The 24,113-nt window shown below is 37.1% G+C and overlaps 1 pseudogene across 1 annotated transcript in view; it reads left to right on the forward strand.

Annotated features, from left to right (window-relative positions):
* The first annotated feature begins 943 nt into the window (after positions 1-943).
* The window catches only part of LOC114314879 (nuclear pore complex protein NUP107-like), a 31,633-nt pseudogene continuing 8,463 nt past the window's right edge, over positions 944-24,113 (forward strand). The window contains exons 1-16 of the transcript XR_014360225.1: positions 944-1,318; positions 2,319-2,683; positions 3,709-3,778; positions 4,202-4,315; positions 5,247-5,280; positions 5,369-5,638; positions 6,191-6,249; positions 6,593-6,633; positions 8,211-8,342; positions 8,429-8,529; positions 8,595-8,747; positions 9,042-9,153; positions 18,354-18,419; positions 18,704-18,802; positions 21,145-21,391; positions 22,112-22,272. The product of XR_014360225.1 is annotated as a nuclear pore complex protein NUP107-like (transcript). The remainder of the gene's footprint in view (positions 1,319-2,318; positions 2,684-3,708; positions 3,779-4,201; positions 4,316-5,246; positions 5,281-5,368; positions 5,639-6,190; positions 6,250-6,592; positions 6,634-8,210; positions 8,343-8,428; positions 8,530-8,594; positions 8,748-9,041; positions 9,154-18,353; positions 18,420-18,703; positions 18,803-21,144; positions 21,392-22,111; positions 22,273-24,113) is intronic.

The following is a 24,113-nucleotide window of genomic DNA, read 5'->3' on the forward strand; positions in this document are numbered from 1 at the left end:
TTGTGGCACCTTTTTGGGTCTTTTTGATTTTGCCTATAAATATCCATATGTTCCAGCAGTTTAGAAAGTAGGAAAAAAAATATTTCATCCGAGAAAATTCAGTCTAGTTGTCTCTTTGTTGTCCAATATTTTCTACTTTTGCATTATTCTTCATTTTAGTTGTAGAATAAATTAAAGAGAGTATTAGAACACAGGTTTGGTTCGACGTACAAATTTGTTTGGTGTGCTACAACAATTTTGTGAAGATCATTGTATCCTGGGAGATAGACGCCACTCAACCGTAAGCACCGTAGCGGGGCGAATCTGTCTTAAGGACAGAGTGTCACACACTCGACTTGGTCTTAATTTATTTATTCAGTTTAATAAATAAATTCGGTACGTTATTTATTTATTTGTTTGGATTTATTTCTATTTATTTTATTTACACAGAAGATTGTTCCAACAGTTTTCACTATCATTATTTTGTAAATTTAACTTTCATAGGATTGCGAAAAAAAAAATCAATGATGAAAACTTTTCATATGATTTGTTTTTAGATTTTTTTGATCGCGATGAAAACTTACTATCATAGTTGATTGTGAACCCAAAAAAAAAGAAGTTTTCATCAACTTCCATCAATCTTTTTATCATTTCATTGTTGATTAGCTCTAAAGAATTGCCGAAAATGTGTTGGTGGATTGTTAGATATGTCAGAATTACTGTTGTGATGCGTGTAAATGTGTTTTGTGTATTTAAATTATGAGTTAGGAATATATTTAGAACATTTGATATGTAGAATGAAAAATTCATAATGTAACTAAATTAATAAGTGCGTAAATTAAAAAATAATGTGTACAAAATGTAAATGGTACGTGGAAATACAATTTTCTAACTATATTCATGCATAAACTTTTAGGTAAAAAGAATTTAAATTTGAATTTATGGTATGAGAGCCTAAACTAAACAAATGTGAGAAAAAAGTGTGGATTGTTTTAAAAAAATTGAAGAACAAAGGCTGTTTGGTGATAAGGATGCCATCTAGTCTATTATTTGATTGGTGGGTTACACCATATCATTATTGTGACATGAATTAGCCAAATTTTCCTTCTCAGATCCTACTCCAGTCTCGCTTCCCTCTGGTTTTATCTCTCTCTAAACCCTAAACCTTTGAATCTCTCTATCTTCGATCAAAGCCAGACTGGACACAAAATGGAAGTGATTTAGGGTTTTAAGGATTTCCACAACCAATATTTGCAGCGATGGAGGTAGATAAGGAGACTTCTCCCAGCTACTTTGACCCCGAAGATCTCAGCACCAGAGAGCGCAATCGTCGTTATGGGTATTCTATTTACCATACCATACGCTTTCCATTTCAGTACTAGTCACTTTTTTCCCTCTATTTCTGCTTCACTATCATAACAACCCCTTTGTAGTTTAGTTTGTATCTTTCATTTTTATTTAAAATGCCCAATTTCAGCCAGAATCATTTGGATTGTTCACATTGACTTCCATCAATTTGGTCTAACCACTTTTATATACAAATACCATGTATTCATCTGCTAGTGGAGTTACACCCATATAATTGGAGACTTTTCGTAACCAACACCGAATTGGGTTAGCCATTGCATAGTTATATTTCATATTTTACAACCACTGCAAAAATTCATTATTTACTTGAGTGTTTTGATGAGATGCGTATGTGTAGGCTTGATTATATATGGTTCCTATTGGTTTTTCTTTGAAATCATGCCAACTTTCAAATATTGTCGCTTTTTTGAATTTATGCTTCCTCGAGTTTCTAATACTTTGCATCACTTGCCAATATCTTTAAATTTGAAAACAATTATTTGTGGATAATATAACAAAGTGACCAACTAATCATATACCATTTAAACAAATCTTTTTATATAATTTTTCTTGTGCTTTACCAAATATTCACAATCATGATACTTGATAGTCATGATCAAAATGAAGTATGTGGTTGAATAAAATATATCTAAAAGTCAAAATCAAAAAACACTAGCGTTCCATTCCTAACATAAGCAATGCAATACAATCCTAAAGTGTATAATGATCATTTTCATTAAGCATACGACCATCATCATTGTAATCTAAAGGTGGAGCTAATAAATTATATATGTTAAAATATAAAAAAATGCTCGATGTAAGCTTATGAAATAGAATGTTTTTAGTGCAGTGTTGTAAATATGCTTTGTTTTACCTACTAAACGCTCTTCTGTTATTGCAAGTGCGTTTTTACCAACACTGCTTTAACGAATTACGGAATTTACTGTATTTCGCTTGTGCATACCTGCACTTATTGATTGTGCAATCTGTAGGAAAAGGTACTCAACTTCCAGTCACGACAATTCAGTTTCTTTCAGTGGAACCAGGATTTTGTATGATGGGCAGAGCATTGAAAGGTGGCCAAATGCTGCACTTTTTCTTGAAGATATCAAACAAGAGGTTGAGAGCTTTGATGCTGATCAATTAGAAGGAGCACCTTCAAAGACACAATCTGCTTTGTGGAGAAAATCATTGGTTGGCAGTCGTGGTGTATCTGAGGTAGATGTTGCTGCTGATTCGATACGTCGACCTGGAAGTTATTCATTAAAATCTTGCAAGCATGAGGATGCTGCATTGTCAGATGGTGGAGATACAACTTTTACTTTATTTGCTTCTCTACTTGATTTTGCTCTCCAAGGTGCTTGAAGTAAAATTTCTCAATTAAAATCACAATTTTCTCACTGTTTTTTGCATATGGATTGGTCTCTTGTGTCAATGGTTATAGATTTTGACCAGGTTCGAAGGATGTGTTTAAGTTGCATTTATTTGTCTAACCTATGCCAGTTTCTGTAGGTGTGAGATCACAAGATGTTTTATTGAATCTAATTAATGTTTATCAATTTTGGAGCTGAGTGGTGTGAATCATTTGAAAAAAAAATTGAACTTTAATTATTGTGGATTCATTGACATCAAAGAGGGCAATTCATCAAGTGCCTTAATCTTTTGGAGTTTCAAGAACTATTTGATTATGCTTTTGTATATGTGATGCCACTATGTTTTTGTGTTTATGTGTAAATCCAAGTTCACCCCTTTTAAATATATATATATATATATGTGGAGTTTTTCTGTTTGTGTCATACATTATGGTATATATCCATTTAGGATTGCATGATGATGAAATAGTTGAATGCTACTTGGTTTTTTGTTGTTTTTGGGATAGACATTTAATTACTTGCTAAAACTGGCATGGAAACTTTTCAAATTGCTTGATGCTTATGATCTTCTGTAGAAATGAAATGTGGTTTTGACCTCAAATCTTTGAAGTTCATTTTGAGTCAACTTTTCTATCCTCTAGTTAAATTTTTATTTTACATATTACTAAATCTTTAAATTTTTGATGTGCTTATGTTATTCTGAGCCATGTTGGATGCTGATCTAGTAACTATTTTGTGCTAACCCAATAAATATTTCCATTCCATAACTCCTAGAGAATGTTTTGGAGGATTTTGGACCTAAGATGGTAGACTTGAGAAGCTTACAAAGATTATTGATTTGCTTCTTTGAAAGTTGAATGGATGCTTTATCTTGTTGCACATTTTAAATTACTACATTGGTGTTCAGAATTTCCTTTCTGTGCTCAAGTTTCTTCTGCCACAAAACTTATTATGAATAACATTTATGATTCCCTTGTGTATCTTACAGTTGACATTCTGTGTATCACAGGGTTGATGCCTATCCCTGATCTGATATTGCAATTTGAGAGATCTTGCCGCAATGTATCAGAGCCAATAAGGTGGCTCTCACACTTCTCATATATTTGTATTTCTATTGAAGAGTCTTCTTTTGGAATGTGCACACATGTACCACTGTAGCATGTTGAGTATTGTGAATATTATTGTAGTATTTTACTGAGCATGCACGAGAAACATATCTTTATTAGGATGAAAATAGGAGTGGGTAGATAAGGGAGGAGGAAGTCTCATTTCTAGTTTATAGAGAAAGAAACAATGAGAAAGGTCTTTGCCTAAAATATTTTGTACAATGCACCCCTTTTTTTTTTTTTCGTTGTGTAAATACTGGCTCTGAATTGTGTTGAATGAGGTTCTTAGGATGTAGTTATCATGAATATTTTGTTTTGATTTTTTCATATTAAATTTGGTGATGCTCAGCATCTGGGTTGGTTGTTTTACTGTGTCCCTGTGCTCTACTTCCGTAGGTATGGATCCAATGAAAGACATAGAATTGTGGAGGATAAGTTGATGAGGCAGAAGGCTTGACTCTTACTTGATGAGGCTGCTTCTTGGTTTCTTTTGTGGTACCTGTATGGGAAAGGAAATAAATCCCTACCTTTAATGTTCCTATCAAATTATAGGTAAAGTGGGTTCTACAGTGTCACCACAACAATATTGAACTTCTTGAATGCATGCTCATTGAAGTTGGGAAGTTTATACTTCATGATTTATGTATTGAGGAGTGAAGTATCTGTGTAATTTATCCATTCTCTGTTGGTATCAAATTATTTAGTTGTGCTTAAGAAGAAATAGCGTTGTGACATTCAAAAATTATTTTAAAGTAGTTCCATGTTATTAGATTAAAGCACACTTGAAGTTTATATTTGTCTGTTACATCCCTGCTGAATATATTAGCGTATAAGTGATCTGACCGTTCTCTTAGACATTTATAATTAATTCGTCTCTCTTGGTCAATGTAATATTTGACCACTCCACTCTGCACCTCACCTTTTAATCCATTGCTTCAATTCGGCTAGTTATGTGGACTTCTGAGTATCTTGCTGGTTCGTGGTGTAACGATATTTGAGACAACATTGGTATATGTTACAATATCGGATCGTGAATCAGTTAGTATTAGAAATCTTGGAAGATTTTTATTCCTGATTGTTGGTGCATGTCGTACTTGATACCATGTCTAATTTAATTCTTAGAAAGCTTTACGAAGTGTTATCATTTGCCTTATTAAACAAATTTCTATTTGATGGTGAAATTGGTCATTCTTTTATGTACATTTCTCATCTCGTAACTTCCCCCAAATTGAATTCTTAAATTAGATGATTTGTTATCCCAACATTCATCTTAGAATGTTCAAACTTTAGTTACATAGTTGCTCACATAGTTTCCTAGTTAGGAATAATGATGCATATTGAAGTTACTTAGTGTAATTGAATGTTTATACGAGGTAATCTTGTTGGCTCCTGCATGTTTATGTTGGCTTGTTTGTGAAAATTATTTTTTTCATCTTCTTGCAGGAAATGAAGAACTTCCAGAAGATCTGATACTGGTGATGCATCTTCTATTGTTAGCTCTTAAGTTTTCCATTATGTTTTCTTGCTCTTATATTGTGAGTTTCATCTAATGCCTTATGTCAGTCCCCAACAACTTCGCATTTGGAGGCTTGCCAGTTTGTTGTTGCAGATCATACAGCACAATAAGGCCTCTGGATTGTTCAGTGGCTTGAAGGACTAGCCTCCAAAGTCCTTGATTTGGATAATGAGGTGATTGAGTCTGCTACTTTCTCCTATTTTGACAGTCTAATGCTTATCCATGGTTTGTTGTTTCTTTACTTTTTAAAATTTAATTTTGATTTTGAATGCCTTTCTTGTTGCATTTCAAAAGATAGTCTGAAGTTGCCAACTATTGTGAATTGATACCATAATCCACCATATACTTGAATTATTTTTTCCTTTTTCGATTAGAGAAATTATCATAGTTGAAGGTGGCTATTTTCAGCCATTGTTATTGTTTAGTTTATTTGAGATCTATTTTAGTAAACAAATGATTTAGGTAGTGAAAATTAACATCTTTTTTCTTTAACATGCACATCAATGATGTGTAAGGCTTGGAGTGCCTTCTTTCCAAATTAGCAGACAATTTAGTGATCAGAGACTTTTTTCCTGGAGAGATTTCAGTGCATGATAATAAATCAAATATAATATCAAGATATTGGATGGCAAAGAAGATAAAATATGCAATAGGTTTTATGTGCTGAAATTTGAAAGCAAAATATTTAAAGCTTTTATTCAGTATTAGTAAAAGGAGAATGTGATTTGGTAGAAGAATCAGTGACTTGCAAAATAAGTTGCCTGGTTGCGTTAGGAGAGTAGTGATGATGGGCCCTTGGAGGGTTGAATAGGAGCAATTGTAAATTGTATTCTGAAAGCAAAATTTTGTTTTAATACATTGTAGTTCAGGAGGCGTTTGGTGGGAAGGTTACAAAGCATGATATGGTCCTGGAAAAGGGAGAACTTCAGTAGATAATTATATTTAAATGGAGACTAGTAAGTCTAAGATATATATAAATTCACATGACTATCCATATTGTAAGTTTACAACTATGGTGTGTGGTGATCAAGACACGCATGTACTTACTAGAATAAGTCATCTAGAAACTAGAGATGGATTACATTACATGCATCATGGGTGAGGATCAAATGCTTGTGTCATGAAGAAATTAAAGGTTGTGGAACAGTAACAACTTTACATTCATAGGGGAACACATTATGGCAGAAATTATAGCACAAATTATTAACTTCCCTGTTTTTAGGAACCATATCTGGTTTTTATTTTATTTTATTTTTGGGAGCAATTTACAGATATGGGAAAGGCATTGGGTTTTTAATTGAGGGCTTTGAAGGTAAGAAAAGTCTCATTGTAGGATGAAGCGTAACAAAACTGAGGTTTTCACCTGTTACAGTGGAATAAATTATATTCAACTAGGGAGTATTTATTTAATTTTTTTTGATAAGTAAAGTATTTATTTTATTTTATTCATTTTTTTTTTTTTTTTTTTTTTTGGGACATAGTGTCACTTTGTGTACTATGTCAAAGGTTAGGTGTGTACCCAATCTTTCCCCTCCCAAACACACATTAATGTGTACTATTTGGGTGTTGTTTTTTTTTGAAAGTATTGATGATATCTTCATGTGGAATAGAGGAGGTATTTTATATGATGAGAGAAAAGAGAAGGAATAAAGAGGGATATAAATGCTGCATCAACTACTAAGCGAAAAATTTATTAGGTGTGCTGTGAAACTAAGAGGGTGACTGAGCAAAGGTCAAGAAATGAGACAAGAATAGTAGTATATTATTTGGTTTAGTATAATGTTGGTTTTCCATGGAAGTTATTGTTATGTTATGCAACTGAAGGAAAGATGAGCATCTTCATATTACATGGGGGCCAAGAAGTCCACCGAAGTGATTCTTAATTACAAATAGGCTAAGGTTGCATTGGGAAGGTCTTCTTTTGGATTGATTATGGTTGGATTGGTCAGGCACTTCAGGGAAGAAATCCCATGTTGTATGCCAGATGTGATCACTAGTTTGACTAGTACAGACTGTGATAGTTTAGAGCTTGATTTCCTTGATTTTAGTTGAGATGCTTTAGAGTTCAATGGGTATATATGAGAAGCAAGACTTGAGTTGGTAAAAGGATTTTGTAGAAACTGGGTGCAGGTGGTGATGGTGTAATGATAATGGATAGCCACTGTCCAACAAATTACTAAGACTGCTGATTTTATCTATCAATTGTTAGATAAAAAAAGCGCAGATGTAAGGAAATATCCATAAATTAATTTCATGATGAAAGTAGAAACATTGTTGTGTGGGATCAAGCATATGTATCAAATTGGAAAGAAAGCCAAGTAGGACAATGGGTGTGCTTTATTGATGGACAAGATCCAGGAAGTGACGGAATAACACACTCATAAGGGCGAGCTTTAATTAAAACAGAGGAGGCTGAAATGGACGATTGATTCGTATGGATGGATGCTGGAGGTTTCATTAATACCACCAGTTGTGGGAGGGGTAAGCAAATGTTGACTAAGCTTTTTGGTCATGCAAAATGAAAATGGAGACGTCTTAATGAAAACATAGATCATGGGATGACAATTTTGTGGCTCTCATTCACATTGTTTTTTTTAGCCCGGTTGACTTCCAGTTTTCATATTTGAACATGCGGTTGGCCTGAAGCAGAAGGATCAAACCATGATTAAGCTATTTTGGGTCCTATTATCAATATCTAGACAGAATACCAAAGAACCATTCGGCAGCCATTTAGTCATTTATCTTCTTTGAAGAAGATTGTATTTAAAAATAATTGTTTGATGTCCTTGGTTCTTCCCTGACAGTTTAAACTTCATAATAATTTGACTGAAATTGTATAAGTTCTGTGGTATGGTTGGCATAACTGTTGGTTGTGTTTGCTGTTGAGAGGTTCTCATGTTGGTACTTATCTCCCCAGCTCGGGGGTCTGGCGTCGCACCCAAGGTGCTCTAAAGAAAGGTGTCTCAAAACCAAAAACTGTTCATAACTTGGATTTTGATGCTCCAACGCATGAACATCCTGAAACTAGTAGATCTAGAAGATTTTTAACATTTTTTGAAATATATTATTTGTTTAGAATTATGTTGACTTTTTTTTTTTTTTTTTTCATCAACAGAAACAAGATGAATCTCTTCTGGAAGATGTCTGGACTTTGTTTAGGGCTGGCAGACTAGAGGAGGCATGTGATCTTTGCCGGTCTGCTGGACAGGTATGCAAATATTTTTGAGGTTGTAAACTTCCTGTCCATTGTGATATTAAATTCCCTTTGGGCAGCCATGGAGAGCTGAACTCTATGCCCATTGGGAGGGTTGGACCTATCTCCATCAGTTGAAGCCCTGGTAAAAAATGGAAACAGTAGAACCTGCAAGCTATTGAACTTGAAAGTGGCATTGGTCACCAATGGCACCTTTGGAAATGGGCTACCTATCGAACTTTCTTATGCAGTTACAATGATTTCTATAAATGTCACACACATATTCCTTGTGCTCCCTTTTTCTCAATATTTTGTGGTTCTAATTTTTCTCTTCAGCAACTCCCATTGATTGATAAATCAAATCTTGTTCACTTTCTCTTGTAAGATTGGTAGACAATTGACGTTATTGTAAATTGTTTTCTGCTATTGTTGTTTGGAGTTTCTCAATATTTGTAGCTTAATAAGATGCTGCCATTTCTCCATTAAAACATGGTCGATCAATTAAGTGATTTCTTTCCTCTATGCCTTCTTATATTGAAGAGAATTGCAGAGCAAGATGGTGGGAAATATGAAATGGCAGTATATGCACCCCAGTGTAGTAACTTGAAGCGTATTCTTCCTATTTGTACAGACTGGGAGGTAAGTTTTTGCTTCTTAATGATGCTACCTCCTAATTTTTGGTCATAATTGATTTACTTGGTCTAATCTTCAAGAGAATCGTGTTTGCTATAGGTTGGATAGATTTCGTCATACTTTGGGTTGGGAGGAGTTGTTTCCTGATTTAAGGCAAGAGGTAGTGCCAAGAGTGGTTTCGGACCATAGCCCGGTGATTTTTGAGAGTTGTCCCTTCAAATTGGGTCCAACTCCCTTTAGATTCGAGAACATATGGCTGGAAAATAACTCTTTTAAAGCTTATTTCAAGGAGTGGTGGGAGAATGCAAGAGCCCATGGGTGGGGAGGGTTTCAAGTTTATGCAAAAGTTGAGAGGGGTCAAGGAGAATTTAAAGGTTTGGAAGTGTTAAGTTTTTGGTGATCTTTTTTTTTTTGATCTGCAACAACAAAGATATATAAGGCATAAGGCCAAAAAGAAGCGAGGATAAGGCATCCTCTACAGGAAAGATGACATAACGAAGAAAAAACCAAAAGAAACAAATCAAAATACAAAAAGACAAAACATATACTTCTACGCAATACAAACTGACACCCAATCTGTAGCAAGCATAAAAAGCGGAATCCCTCAAACACTGGACTGTTGGGGCCCAAAAAGACGTCAAGTATCTCACCCTATCCCATAAATAATCTATATCCCGGGCAACTCCTTCGAAGACACGTGCATTTCTTTCCAACCAAATGATCCAGAAAATTGCGAAAACAACACAACTCCAAAGCACTTTAGCTCTCTTCAACCTTCCAGAAGCTTGAAAATCAAATAATAGTATTTGAGCACTTCCTTTTGGGGCCACCCACATCACATTGCCCAATCCAAACACTCTATGCCACAAACGTCACGCCACCAAGTAGTGCAAAAATAGATGATCCGGAGATTCTCCACTTTTGCAACACATAATGCACCATTGAGGATTAAGGTACTGTGAAGGTCTCCTCTTTTGCAATGAATCATTTATCAAAGTACCCCCATGAACCAAGATCCACATGAACACTTTCACCTTAAGAGGAGCACTTGCCTTCCAAATCTTTTTATGAAATAGGAACTGAGAATTATCAATGATTTTGTCAAGAAAAGATATACAAGTAAAAGAACCCGACGAATGAATATTTCAAACCCAGCTATCCTCCAAATTTGGAAGCAAAGAAACATTTTTGAGCCTTGACAATAGAGATACCAATTTCGGAACTTCCCTCTCATGAAGATTCTGGAGGAAGTTAAAATTCCAAGAAAAAGGAGCAAACGAAGAACCTGTCACAGACACAACATAACAATTATGAGACTGAAAAACTCTATACAAAAGTGGATAGGACGCAGCAAAGGACGAAGAACCTACCCAAACATCCTCCCAAAATTTGACCTTTTTCCCATTACCCACCCTCATAGAAATGAATCGGGACGAAACTGGATAAATTTGAGAAGTGGACTTCCAAGGAGCATGCCTGTTACCCCTAGTGACCACCTGAGAGTCCCTACCATTAACATGAGTCCCATATTTACTTTTAATAATCGCATGCCATAATGAACCACATTCCATTGGGAATCTCCATAACCACTTGCCCAGTAGAGCCATGTTTCTAGCCACTGGATTACCAATGGCTAAACCTCCCTTCTTCTTAGGTAAGGACAATATTTCCCATTTCACCAAATGATCCTTGCTTCCTTCATCCTTTCCTTCCCAAAGAAAGTCCCTCATCAACTTTTCTAGAGATTTTGCTACCTTGACCGGAATCTTGAACAAAAACATGAAATAAATTGGAATTCTACTTAGCACTATCTTAACCAAAGTGTACCTACCCCCACGGGATTGTAAAGCCTTACTTCACCCTTCTAACCTCTTACTTATCTTTTCCACAACTGGATTCCAAAACACTTCACCCCTTGGGTTACCTCCCAGTGGGAGTCCCAAATACTTCATTGGAAATGTCTCTATGGCTCTGTTTGGTAGAGCTGTGGGAAAGTGCTTATAGCTTATGCCTAAACAACTTATAGCTTATAACTATGAACATAAGCTGATTTCTGACTTATAAATTAAGCATCTCCTGCCCCACTCAAAGAATAAGTTGATTTCTGACTTCCAAAAAGTTATAAGCTATAAACTAAACCAAACACATCAAAATAACTTAAATTAAGCTGAAAGCTGAAATAAGCAGCTTTTAAGCTGCACCAAACAGGCACTATACCGCATCTAAGTAACTCAACCACTCGCTGAATCAGACTTGAATTAGCATTAATACCCGCTACCCTACTCTTCTCTAAATTTACCCTGAGACCTGAGAGCACCCCGAAAAGCCTCACCACTAAAAAGAGGTTAACCATCTGGCTCTCGTCCCCTATAGAGAAGAAAGTAGTGTCATCCGCAAATTGCAAATGTGTCACACTAATCCTATCTCTACCGACCTGTAAGCCTTCAAACAGACCTACCTCTTTAGCCCTATCCACCATCCTTCCTAACACATCCGCTACTATTATGAAGAGAAAAGGAGATAAAGGATCTCTCTGTCTCAACCCTCGAGATGCCTTAAAACTCTTCCCTGGTTACCATTGACTATCACCGACATATTGCAAGATGCTAAACATCCCCTAATCCAGGATCTCCATCTCTCACCATACCCTTTCCTGTCCATTACAAAATCCAAAAAATGCCAATCTACATGATCGTACGCTTTCTCAAAATCTGCCTTAAACACAAGGCCTACCTTTCCTGACTTCCTACACTCCTCTACCACCTCATTTGCCACCAGAACTACATCTAAAATCTGTCTACCTTTCACAAAAGCCCTCCATGTCTGAGAAATTGTATCACTTAAAGAAGACCTCAACCTTTTTGACAATACCTTTCCCAAAATCTTGTAGAGTGATGTAACCAAACTAATGAGTCTAAAATCTCCAATTCTGATGGCTCCATCCCTCTTAGGAATCAAACAGATAAATGTGGCAGTTGAACATAAATTAACAACCCCTATCTCATAAAATTCTATGAAAACTCTTACCAAATCCCCCTTCACCACCTCCCAACAATCTTGAAAAATAGCCATGGAAAACACATTCGGACCTGGAGCCTTGTCCCTTTCGCACTCAAAAACTGCATCCCTAATCTACATTTCCTCAAAAGTCTTTCTAACCAAGTCGCACTTTCCTGATCAATAGGCTGCCACTCAAGCCCTTCTAGCCCAGGCTTGACTAACTCATCATTCGAAAACAATTTTGAATAAAAATCAAAAATCCCTTGGACTATTTGCTCCTTTGTGTCCACCACTTCTCTTGGCCTTACTTCCAACCGCTTAATGAACTTCTTCCTTTTCCCATTCTGCAATCCTATGAAAAAATTTTGAACTAACATCCCCCTCCTTTAGCCACTTCACTTTTGTTTTTTGTACCCAAAAAACCTGCTATCTAAGAGTCAACTCTTCCAACCTCACACCTAGCTCCCTTCTCTCTCTCCTCAATGCCTCAACCTAATTCTCTTGCATCTCCAAAGTGTCTATCTCCTCAATCCTATGCATAATCTGAAATTTTGATGATTCCAAGTTCCCAAAAACCTCCATATTCCAAAGCTTTACGTTCTCTTCAATCACCTTCAACTTTCTCATGAATCTAAAACCCTCCCACCCGTGACATCTAGCATTATTCCACCACCCCGCAAAGTTCTCTTTGAACAAAAGATGTTCCAACCACATATTCTCAAATCTAAATGGAGCCGAACGCCACCTAAAAGGACAACTCTCAATCATAACGGGACAATGATCGGATACCAATCTTGGTAACGCCTGTCTCACATTGGGGAAAACCCCCTCTCAATCCAAAGAAAATAAAAATCTATCCAGATTACAACATACCCGACTTTCCCGGAGATTAGACCATGTGAATCTGGCATCAAGTAAAGGAGGATCCACTAACTCGCACCTTCTAATAAACCCATCAAAATCTCTCATACTTTTATTGATTCTACTCTCATCAAGCTTTTTCGAAATCTTCCTAACCACATTGAAATCCCCCCTTAAACACCAGTTGGGAGAGCATAACCCATATAACCCATATAACTCCTCCCACCAATCCTTCCTCTTAGAGGGATAGTTTGGGCCATATACCCCCGACAACCACCACTCACTATTATCTAGATTCCTGAACCTAATTGATAATGAAAACTCTCCAACTAAGGATTCGCACTCTGGCACAACCCTCTCATCCCAAATACTTAAAATACTTCCAGACCTTTCCACTGATGGAACAAAAGCCCACTTTTATGCCTAAATCCCCAAATACTTTTAATAAAATTCTGGTCACAAACTTCCGCTTTAGTTTCGTGAAAAATGACAATATCAGGTTGATGTTTCCTCAAAAAATCCCTAATGACCCCCCTCTTCTTCTGGCAGCCCAAACCGCTCACGTTCCAACTAACAATCTTCATTGAGAAACATTGTCACCCCTAACCTCCTCATGTCGCCTATCATAATTAATTGTGCTCACCAAATTCCTTAACTCCCTGGGCCCCCTTCTAACCGTGGCCCCTCCCCTTCTAGCACTCTCCCCCCTTAGTGACACTATTATCCTTTCCACTAACACTATCCCTCCCATTTAATCTTACTAGCGAAAGCCCCATAACTTGAAGCAAATGCTTGAAATGAGGTACTTTGTTTTCCTCAATTGGACATGACGCATACTTGCTTAACTCCGTCAACCAACGCTCTGTCTCTACCTCACTATCCCTCAAACCACTAAAACCACAGCCTCTTCTGTTCATATGATTAACAGAATCTCCCTCTTGAGCATCATTTACTAGGCCTACAGTAATATTAGCATTATGGTTCCGTTTGTTTGGGGTTATAGGGAGGGGATTGGGATTGATAGTGAGGTGGGACTACTATATGGGGTGTTTGTTTTGAGAGATGGGGAGGAGACTTCTAATCCCTTGGTATTAGTAAAGGCCTCGGAAGGGGGATTGGTATGGAGGAGGTAGAGATGGTATTAGAAAAATAGTGAGGGGATTAGAAATTTTTTATTTTTTTTATTTTTTATATATTGGGAATTTTTTTTTAAAATATTAATGTTTAATTTTTTATATTTTTTTATTTGTTTTATTATTTTATATAAAAATAATTTAACAATTCCTCACTATTAATCCCCTCACTAGCAATCCCCTCACTAACAATCCCCTCACTATTAATCCCCTCACTATGAATTCTCTCAATTCTATCTTTGAAAACAAACGGGGCCTATAAGACATAGGATTAATGGTAAAAGCATCCATCATGGCTTTCAAGATATTCGGAATGGCTCCTTGATCATCCTTTCCCCTTACAGAACTCTCAATACCAAGACACTGAGAACCCCCTATCCCATCCCCAAGAGAAGAAGAAACTTGAATAGCAATGTTACCCCTCTCAGATGCTGGATCTGTGGTATCTTGAATAATAGAATCACTGACACATTCCATTATTTTAGAGACGCCCTCAGTCTCCTCCTCAACAGTGCCCTTTTCATTAACGAGATTAATAAGCTCAAGATGAGACTCTTCTTGATCACCTCCATCGCCTCCTGAACCAGAATCGTACTCTGAGCTCTCCTCAGACCTATAAATTTTCAGACCTTGCAGCACTTCGTTAGGCTCAAAACACCCTTCGTCCACCTTGTGACTCTACAATTCAGCATCATTCACATCCACTATCCTATCATCGACCCACTCCTCCATTTCCACCTCTGTTCTCTGCAAATCCTCAACAGATCCATCCACCATGTCAGCTAATCCTAGTTGAATCTCGTCCCTCGCTAGTCGAATCTGATTATTCCTCTGAAAATTCATCTCGCATTCAACATTGTCACCCTTTCGCACCCCAGACAACTGCCGAAACTGAACCTCTCTCTCTCCAAGTGATCGCCTTTCATCGTCAAGCAATTCAGGTTGATTTTCATCTCGGACCCTCTGTTCCAGGCTATGTACCCCATTCATTTGACCCACTGGGCCCAATTCATTGGAATACAGCTCGTCCAGTCTTTGAGGCCCAACAGAATAATCCGTTTGTTGCTTAGAGACTGGCCCATCTCTTGGAGAAGATAAACTGGGTCTCTGATTAATAAACTTCTGGCCCTTACTATATAAACCAGTTGGGCCCAAATTAAAACTTGGCCCACTATGCCCCATTCAAGACCTCCCTAAACCCCCTAGCCCTTGATCTTCCCACCACCTTATCAACAACAAGGGATCTGTTCCCTAACCCTTCAACTTCTGCACACCTTTGGCTTCCTCTTTCCATGCCTCCCCGTGATCTCCCTGGCCTTCCAACCCCTTTGCCTTCCCTATTGTCGGTGAAAGGTTTGCCTGAAGACTCTTGCCAGAAAACCTTTGGCTAAACTTCCACTTGCCGTCGCACTGGCTTGGACAATGGCTTTAGGCGCACCATGGAAGATTGTCCTCCCACCTTGACCTCTATGAAAGTTGGCAGAAAACCACAATCAAAGCCTCTGACTTTCAATCTTTCCTCAAACAGATTATCCAAAGAGACGGTTCTTCTATCAACTTCCAACAAACCACCACATCTCCCTCCTATGTGCTGGAATATCTGTGCATTCCAAAGGGTAAATGGCAGATCGCACACTGCAATCCACCCTTCATAAGAGACAATAACCTTTGGTTTAACGTGCTTCTCCTTAGACCACTTCTCCAATCTGATCGCCACACCTTTGTCGAAGAACCTCAATCCCTTGTCTCCTAGAAAACTCGCCTCCTCTCTATTACTAGCCCAGAATAGAGCGCGATTGATTTGAAATGGCCGGAGAGCAATAAACTTCTTTAAATATTTACTCAACTCCTTTTTAATTTGAGCCTAGCTGCTTGAAAAATCACATCTTGCACAGACCACAGCCCGCTCCAAATCAATCTTTAAATTACACAATTGATTCTCATTGAACAAGTCGACAAACTTCCTTCCTCTGTTTGCCCCTGTTTTCCCATCCATAGTCATCTCCTTTGTCCCCCTACTCTATACTCCTCTAACTTTAGCCTTGGCTTCCATGCCTATAGTTTTTTCCCTGGGTTCATTGCAAATGACTTAACGAAGCATTATAGCTGTATCGAGCCACCCGCGACCATTATTCCCTGCCGGAATAATAATATTGCCTCTTTTGACACCTCCCTCTCATTTTGACAAGTCAAACAAAAACACCCTGCCAGTGTTATACTTCTGTAAACAAAACACAACGGAGCTGCTATGGTACTTACTAAAAAAAGCCTCCTTTGAAATGCTTCCTCACTTGCTGAAGTGCTAGCACTGCCCAACTTACACCGCCCAAATCAATCTTTAGAGAGAAGCTTTGCAGTCGATTCCTCTCTATAATCTCCACTATACTCCCTCTAGATCTTTCGTCAATCTGGATGATAATTATCTTCTGTTCGATCCTCAATTCTGAGGATAGCTCCCTATACTCTCATTTCTCCCTCTCAGGCTTTTTTGATTGACCTTTTCCTTATTCTCGTCAAACTTATTTTGGTGATCTAAATGAGTTGAAAGTAGAATTAGTTCGGGGTATTGAAGATTTGGATGCAAAGGAGATTGGGGAGAGTTTATCTAGGACTTCAAGGGATGAGAGATCATTGGTCAAATTTAAAGTTGGAAGAGCTTGTTCTTAGGGAGCAGATTTTTTGGGGACAAAGAGCTTAGTTGAAATGGACAAAAGAGGGCGAGATCAATTCAAGATTTTTTCATAGGGTTGCATTAGGGAAAAGGAAGAAGAATTTCATTAAAAATTTGGAAATTGGGCAAGGATTGGTGGTGAATAAGGAGGAGCAAATCGCTAATGAGATTTTCAATTTTTACTCAATTCTCTATTCTGATGGAGGAGTGGACTGTCCAAGGATCGAAGGTACTTTTTGGGGTCCTGTGGATACCTTGAAAGCTAGTTGGCTCGAGAGACCATTTGAAGAATGTGAGGTGCAACAGGTCGTGTTTGAATGTGAGAGAGATAAGGCTCTAGGCCTAGATGGTTTCTCAATGGCAGTGTTTCAAGACTGTGGGGAGATCGTGAAAGGGGATCTTATGAAAGTGTTTGGTGAGTTTTTTGAGAGTGGAGAGGTTAACTTATGCACCAATGCATCCTTCATTTGTCTCATTCCCAAGAAAGAGAAGTTGGTCAAGATTGGAGATTTCAGACCCATTACTTTGGTTACACCACTTCACAAATTTTTGGGAAAGGTGCTCTCCATAAGAATTAGGTCTGTCCTTGGGGAAACCATTCTCCCTCACAAGGGGCCTTTGTGCATGGACGACAAATCCTGGATGTGGTCCTAGTAGCCAATGAGGTTGTTGACACTTTCGAGGACTTGCGAACACGACGGAGACACGTACGGGACACACCGCATGGCGTGTCCCTTATTTAATTAATTTATTTTTAAGGGACACACCGGGAACACTTTGGGGACACACTACATGCCAAGTTGTCTTTTTTCCCATTTTATTTAGTGTTTTTGATGAATGTTAAATGTTTATTATTTTTTTTTTAGATTTGAATACTTAATAGATCATCTATAAAAAAAGATGTGTTAATTTAAAAGTGTTTTTATTTATTTTTTGTAAAAACAAATTATAGAATTAGAGTTACTTTATGTTAATATTGATTGTTTGTGGATATAATATTAATCTAGATAGCAAATACAAATATATGAAAACATATTTTATTGCTGTGTCCCCGCTGTGTTCGTGTCCTTGTCCCAATTTTTTGAAAATCGCCATGTCCCTTGTCCTTGCCAGCATTTGTTTTCGTTTTCATGTCCGCGCTTCTCAGTTGAGGAGTATAGGGGATTGCATAAAAAGGGCGTTGTTTTTAAGGTGGATTTCAAGAAAGCATATGATCATGTGGATTGGGGCTTTTTGGATTTTGTGTTGAAGAGGAAGGGCTTTGGGTCTAGGTGGAGGAGGTGGATTTGGGGGTGTGTGTCATCATGCAATATGTCGGTCATTGTGAATGGTAAGGCTGGAAATTCTTTTATGTCATTGTGAATGTTGTCATGTAATATGTCACCATTTTTGTTTATTTTTGTAGTTGATGTGTTTGGTAGAGTAATCGATCTAGATAAAGAAAATGATGTTATCGAAGAATTGTGGTGGCGGTGGGTGGGGATAGGATTGGAGTCACCCATTTACAGTTTGTGAATGACACTATCTTTTTTTCATCAAAGGAGGAGGGTAAGGTTGGCAATTTGCTAATGCTTTTGAGAATCCTTGAAATTGTGTCGAGGCTCAAGGTTATTCTTAGTAACAATAGTGTTGTGGGTATTAATTTGGAGTCTCCTATGTGCAAAGGATGGTGAATATGTTGGGATGTCCTATTGAACAGTTTCCTCTCAAATATTTGGGTCTTCCGTTGGGGGGTAATCCTAGGAGTGAAGCTTTTTGAAATCCAGTTGTGGAAAAGATTGGCAAGAGATTGGAAGGGTGGAGTAAGGCTTTATTATCACGTGGGGAAAGATACACTTTGGTTAAGATTGTTTTGAGTGGTATTTCTATCTATTATTTATCTTTGTTCAAGGTTCCTGTTAAGGTGGTAAGGTCAGTAGAAAAGTTGATGAGGGATTTTGTTTGGGAAGGCAAGGATGAGGGGAAAAAAGGATCACTTGGTGAATTGGGAGTTAGTGTGGCTACCTAAAGAGAAAGAGGGTTTGGCTATCGGTGATATTTTGGCTAGGAACATGGCCTTTCTTGGCAAGTGGTTATGGAGATTTCCACTTGAAACTGATTCACTATGGCATTTGCTTATAAGAAGCAAATATGGGACTCATGAAAATGGTAGGGATTCACTGGTGGTTTTCAGGGGTAACTGTTTTGCTCCTTGGAAGTCAATTTCTCAAATTTTCACATGTTGGTCTCGTCATCTTTCTGTAAGGGGTGAGCAATGGGAAACTTGTTTGATTTTGGAAGGATGTTTGGATGGATCAATCTTCTTTTGCTGATGGTTTCCAACATCTATATATAGTGGCTCGATCTCATACTCCTCTAACTAATGAAATGGCCTTTGATAGGGCCGCGTGGAGAAGAAGGATTCATGTAGCCGACCCCATTTGATGGGATTTAAGGCTTGGTTTGGTTTGGTTATTAAATATATAATTAGCCATGACTCAGCTGTGGTTGTATCCTAAGTATTTGGAACTTGTTGTGTTGTCTTTATCCTTACTTCTTGGGTTTCATACCACAACCAAAGTATTAAAAGGCTTTACTGAGGCTCGCCCTAATATTCACCTTGCCTGGAGGCTAAGATAAAACGTATCAAGGCTTTGATTTTTAGACTAAGTTTTCCAAAGGGTTGCGCATCAGTCTGTGGCATGCACCTTAGGTGAGCCATGTACATCATAAGCATACGAGGGCATATGAAGAAGTTTCCCTAGGCTCTTGTTAAACTTATGCTAGTAGATGAAACAAACATAAAGAAAGAAATAAATAAAAATAAAAAGAACTATTTTTGCAACTCTATTCTGTAAGAGGAAATGATCAATCAAGAAAAAACATAGTTAATGTTCAAGTGAGAAGTTCAATCACTAAAGCTAAGAATGTTAATTTCACTTTTAATGAAGGCAAGTTTCCTTCTCTACAGTGAAATGTTTAATGCCCAAAGGAGAAAAGTATTTACATTTTTATATTTTAATAATTTCATTTATTTATTTAGTAATTTGAAATATATTTTAATAACTAAATATTAAAATTTAAATTTTGAATGCTTACGCCTCAATGCCTTAAGCCTTACGCCTCCCCTTGAGTTAAATCTCAAGGGGTTGGCCTAGTGGCAAGGCCTTGGGTCTTGGGGGTGTGCTCCCTCCAAGGTCAAGGATCGAAACCTCTTAGGTGCTAACAATTCCTTGGAGCCAGTGTTATTAAAGGCGATAGGCGCACCAAGGTGCCAAGGTCTCCTAGGGCCTAGGCTCAAGGTGCAAGGCGAGACGTAAGCTTCACCGAAGTGAGGTGCATCTTGTACATAAAAAAATATAGAATTTAATATAAGTAAATAATTTAGGGTTCAACATAAGCAAAATGAAATATCAAACATTTAAAAATATCTATACCAACAAATACTACTATTTTAACATAGGCAAATGAGCAATATTTCAAAATTTAACATAAAACATGAATAAAATGAGAGGGGAGAAGAAGAATAAAGGGGGAGGGGGGGAATAGAACGGTCTAAAGAGGGGAGGGGGAATAGAACGGTCTAAAGAATGATGAGAAAGAAAAGAAGACCGGAGAATAAGCATAAGAAGATGGAAGAAGAAGAAGGCAATATCATTACAGCCATGTGAAGAAGAAGATAGCAACGTAGAGGCGAAAAGTAGAGAAGACAATAACGTAGACAACAAGAAGAGAAGAGAAGAGAATGAGACAAAAATGTAAGAAGAGAACCAAAAAAAAGAACGTGAAGAAGAATTTTTGAATTTGCTGGACTGGATAATGAAGGCATGCAGTATAGTAAAGTGTTCTTTGGAGATTAGGAATCAGGGCTAATTTTTTTTTTATCATTGGTTTATGGTTGAATGCCCAATGTATTGGCATGTGTAATAAGAGTAGGGATCTTTTGTAGTTGCATCATCTTAAATCAATTGTCAAATTTAAACAAAACCAATTAAAACAACAATAAAAAAAGCCCTCAAGACATGGGCCTTATTGTGCCTTGGACCAGTCATGTGCCTTATCTAAGTCGCCTGGCCTGGAACCCTACAAAGCGCAAACCTTAAGTCTGGATGGGACTTGGGCCTAGGCGTGCCGTATTCAAGTCGCCTGGCCTGGAACACTGCAAGGCGCAAACCTTGGGCCTGGATGGGACTTGGGCCTAGGCGCACTTTTAATAACACTGCTTGGGGCCATCGAATTGGAGGAAAACCCTTGAATTAACCGTGGTCCACTTGTGGAAAACTCCTTGCCGAGGGCTTGTGCACCCCTGGGAATTAGTCTGGCTTTGATCCGGACCCCGGCTGCCAATAAAAAAAAAAAAAAAAACCCTCGAGTTATGCATTCGCCTTTACAAACTTTGACCACAAAAAAACCCTCTATACACATCTTTTGTCCCGTTCATTTTTCCTTGATGGGAAGATGAGTGTCTCTATCTCGTCAACAGACAATTACTGCATTGAGGTTGTTCTTCGCTGCTTGGCAACAAACAGTGATGGACTTGGTCCACATGAACTTAATGATGGTGGTATTCTTGCTACAGTGATTGCTGCTGGCTTTAAAGGTACGGAATGGTTGTAACTGCATTATCGTTTCAAAATTCATTATTTTGGAACTTAAATCTGATAACTGGAATTGGTTGAAGACTCCTATTTTATTTGATGGCTCAATTTTTTGGGTGATCAACTTTTACTTCAGATTCCACATGATGTGCAATAGAAATAATCAAATTTCAGGGGACATCCAAATACACCTTGAAAAAATAAAAGCTTGTTATATGTATATATTAACATGTATACAGAGTTGCAAGCTTGTGGCTTTAATTAGATACTTTTTTGTTTCCAAAAAAATCATGCCATGTTTATGTGTTGAATAGAATTTACAAGTAACTAAAATACAAAGGATGGCAGGAGACATATTAGAACATGCTAATTTGAAAGTCTACAAAAGTTTTTTGGCCCTTTCTGCACGTTGCTTGACAAAAGGATATTGGCAGTTGGATTGTTGGCTCTTCTGTCAAAAATTGGCCAATACCTTCAGGTCCTTGTCTAAATTTGCTGAAATACAATTTGGTTCTATATGTCGGATTGGGTAAAGTCTAATACAAGGCATCCAACATGAATTACTTGGAGCTGTTTGACATCATATGTCCTGTCCTACATGGTATTTAGTAAATGGAGATGTAAACACAATGCAAAACCTGGACGTGAGCAGCTAGTTATAGGTTGTGTATTGTTTAAAACAACATTGACTTTCTTCTTGGTTATATAATGTATGAATGCAGAAGAACTTGTTCGATTTCAAGCTGGTGTAACAATGGAGATCTCATGATTAGATGCCTGGTATTCAAGCAAAGATGGTTCTCTGGAAGGCCCAGCTACATACATTGTGTGGGGCCTTTGTCGAAGGTGTTGCATTCCAGAAGTTATTCTTAGATATATGTAGGTGAAGTTGTTTTCTGGAAGCTGGAAGTCCTTTTGTGTTTCTTCAAAGCAGTTGGTTCACCATGTAACATTCTACCTAGGGGTGTTCGAGCAACCGCATCATCCGACAAATCCGACCCGAACCGACTGACCCGAATGCATCACGGATGGTTTCGAGCTTAATTTCGGTCGAAGGCGGGCCTGGTTTCAAAATTAATTTTGGTTTTCGGTCAGATTTCGGTTCTACATAATAAAAAATAATTAAAACCGAACCGACCGTATATTATTAATAAATTAATGATACAGAATTCTGATGATGGTTCTATATGTATTTCTCTAATTGATTTGACAAATCACACACACAACTTCCAACACCCTTATCTTTTCCCCTTCTTCATATTTATAGATATTTATAAATATATAGACATCTCTCTCTATCTCATCAAAGAACTCAAAAGACAGACCATGATGATGATCTCACCAACCCCCCTTTCCCCTCTCTGTTTCTCTTTGTTTCACAGTGACAGATTTCAAACCATCATCTTGTATCTCAAAAAATCAAACGGCAGATGATGATGGTCTCTCTCACAGTCACAAATTTCAAACCATATTGTATCTCAAAAAACTCAGACAGCAGGTGGATGATGATGAGCACCCACCTACCCTTTCCTCTCTCTCTCTCTCTCTATATATATATACAAGCTCTGACTTTCTTCAGAAATTTCCCAAGTTCTGTCTCTCTCTCTCTCACGAATTCTCTCCGTATTTCTCTTGGAAAACCTAATGCATCCATAGTTTCTCTAATGGTCTCACCCATAAATCTGAACTAAATCTTTAATTTCAAACCCTAAATACTCTATATATTAAAGATCAACTGTGAAAACCCTCTTTGATTCAAGGCTATTGATGAAGAAAGCCCTGTAACTTCAAAGTATTGAAGTTTCAAAGTTCTCTACTTAACGATCAACCAAACCCTAGGTACAATTTTATGAAAATTTTGTAATTTTTTTTGTTAATGGTTCATCGCTGTTTTAATAATGTTTACTCAAACCTTCCAACCCATTCTCTCTCTCTCTCTCTCTCTCTCTCTCTCTCTCTCTCTCAAAAGTAAAAAAACACATGTATTACATACATACACCTACTCACTCTCTGTTTTTGTTTTCTCACTGTCTCATTGCATGAACTCGGATTTTCAATTCGGATTTTCAGCCCTGGAAACAGAAAGATTTTTCAAATGGGTACTATTTTTTTTTCATTATTTTTTTCTTTGAGATTTTGTTTTTTTTTAGTGCTAAAATATGGTAGATATCATATACGTATTTGATTATCGTTTCATGAGAACTGAATATGATAGTGCTAAATTTTTCAGTTTTCATTAACAATTTATTTGAACTGTTTCTGTTCATTATTTTTCAATTTAAAATGTTAAAATTTTTCAGTACATATCAATAACAATTTATTTTTCAGTTTAAAATATTTCTGTTGATATTGATTGTTCTGTTGTTTAATATGTTCTTTATTCAAATTAATAATCCTTGAGTTTTTCAAAGGTTTATGTGTTCATATTGATTATTAAAGGTTTACTGTGTTCTGTTTGAAAATGTGTGTTCATATTGATTATTCAAGGTTTAATGTGTTCTGTTTGAACATATTGATTGATATGTTCTGTTTAATGTGTTCATATTGATTTTTAAAGGTATTGATTATTAAAGGTTTAATGTGTTCTGTTTAAAAAAATAGACTTTGAGCTTTTTGTTTTTTCAGTTTTCTCAGGAATTGGTTTTAAAGTAGCTTCAAAATGTCTATTATTTTTTAAATGCTGTTATGATTTTTGTTTAAGTTTATCATGTTTTTGTATCATTG

Source organism: Camellia sinensis, chromosome 2 (genome assembly GCF_055761805.1).
Source record: "Camellia sinensis isolate YWXY chromosome 2, ASM5576180v1, whole genome shotgun sequence".
Classification (NCBI taxonomy): domain Eukaryota; kingdom Viridiplantae; phylum Streptophyta; class Magnoliopsida; order Ericales; family Theaceae; genus Camellia; species Camellia sinensis.